The following is a 1,769-nucleotide window of genomic DNA, read 5'->3' as shown; positions in this document are numbered from 1 at the left end:
GCAAAGCTTTCATATATATATATATATATATATACATGCATATGTATTTATGTAGCCACACACACGCACATAAATTTATTCATATAAATAGACACAAACAGAAACACAAATATATGAACATACATATACATGCATGTTATATATATATATATATATATATACATACATATACATAGGCGCAAACATGCGTACACATACATATGAACATGCATATACATACAGGTACATACACGTAGATACACGTACACATACATATACGTGCACATACATTAACATAAACATACACATATATATACAAACATACACATACACACTCATAGACATACATATACATGCCCACACATATATATACACATACAAACACATACATCTACATACACATACAAATACATACATCCACATACACATACATCCACATACAAATACACACACACATACACACACATACTCATGCATACACATGCACATACATACGCATGCACGTGCATATATATACACATACACACATATACACATACAAATACATAGGCATACACATGCACGTGCATACACATACACCTCTAAACACATACGCATGCAAACGCAAGCACACAGACACAAACAAACACATACATACACATACACATCTATGTTTGTATGTATGAATATATACCCACACATACACATTTGAATACACATATACATACACACACATACTCATACACACACACACACACATGCACACACACATGCAAACCATAAACATAGACATATACAAACACACACACACACACACACACACACACACACACACATGGACACATATTGCTTAGAAAAACAGGAATCGAGTTCAAAAGAACACAAAGAGATTTAACGAGGTTCGGTAAAGATGACTACGTCTTTGGGAGCAGAACGGCGGCTTTTCACTAATTCAGAAAAAGTACATAATTCAGGGATAATCCTAGGCTTACATACGCCTAATTTATAACCCTAGAAAGTACATAAAAAAGAAACATTTGTTACAATATGTAATTACTAAATTACCCCTATACCACACCCCCAACCCACATAAGCAAACTCCCCTGATTTGAACAGAATCTTTCGCTCTGCTCCGCTTCTGATTTAACATTGTCCATTTATGGTATATGAGTCATATCTAACAAATCTCCACCTTGGCGAATATCCAGCCCCTTAGGAGAAATACGGTATGGAGTTCCTTTCATACCAGAAGTGGGTTGGGCCACCATGCTTCTTTAGCAACCGTAGATATTTAACAAGTCCAAGTAATGCAAGAACTTGTTGATAGTAACTGGCTTGGTCAACATTTCAGCTGCATTCTCATCAGTATGAACCTTCTGTAACCGTATCTCCCTAGAGGCAATCAATTCTCTGATCTTGTGATACCTGACATCAATGTGTTTGGTTCTTGCATGGTACATCTAGTTCTTAGCAAGGAGCACTCTGACTATCAGAATGCAACTGAACTCCACCTTGCTCAACGCCCAGTTCCTTTACTAGCCCAGTAAGCCATAAGGCTTCTTTTGCAGCTTTAGTTGTTGTCATGTACTCAGCTTCAGTTGTAGATAATACCATAATAGACTGGATTGTTGATTTCCAACATATAGGCCCTCCACCAAGAGTAAACACATACCCAGTTGTAGACCTTCTTCCATCCAAATCACTAGCATAGTCAGAATCAACGTGCCCCACAACTGAAGGATCATTCTGTTGACTGCCAAAAATAATTTCATGTCCTACAGTACCCTTCAGATACCTGAAAATCCACTTGA

The sequence above is a fragment of the Phalaenopsis equestris genome, unplaced genomic scaffold (assembly GCF_001263595.1).
Source record: "Phalaenopsis equestris unplaced genomic scaffold, ASM126359v1 Scaffold000047, whole genome shotgun sequence".
NCBI lineage: Eukaryota > Viridiplantae > Streptophyta > Magnoliopsida > Asparagales > Orchidaceae > Phalaenopsis > Phalaenopsis equestris.
The sequence above is the reverse complement of the archived record's forward strand: the minus strand, read 5'-3'. Positions refer to the sequence as shown.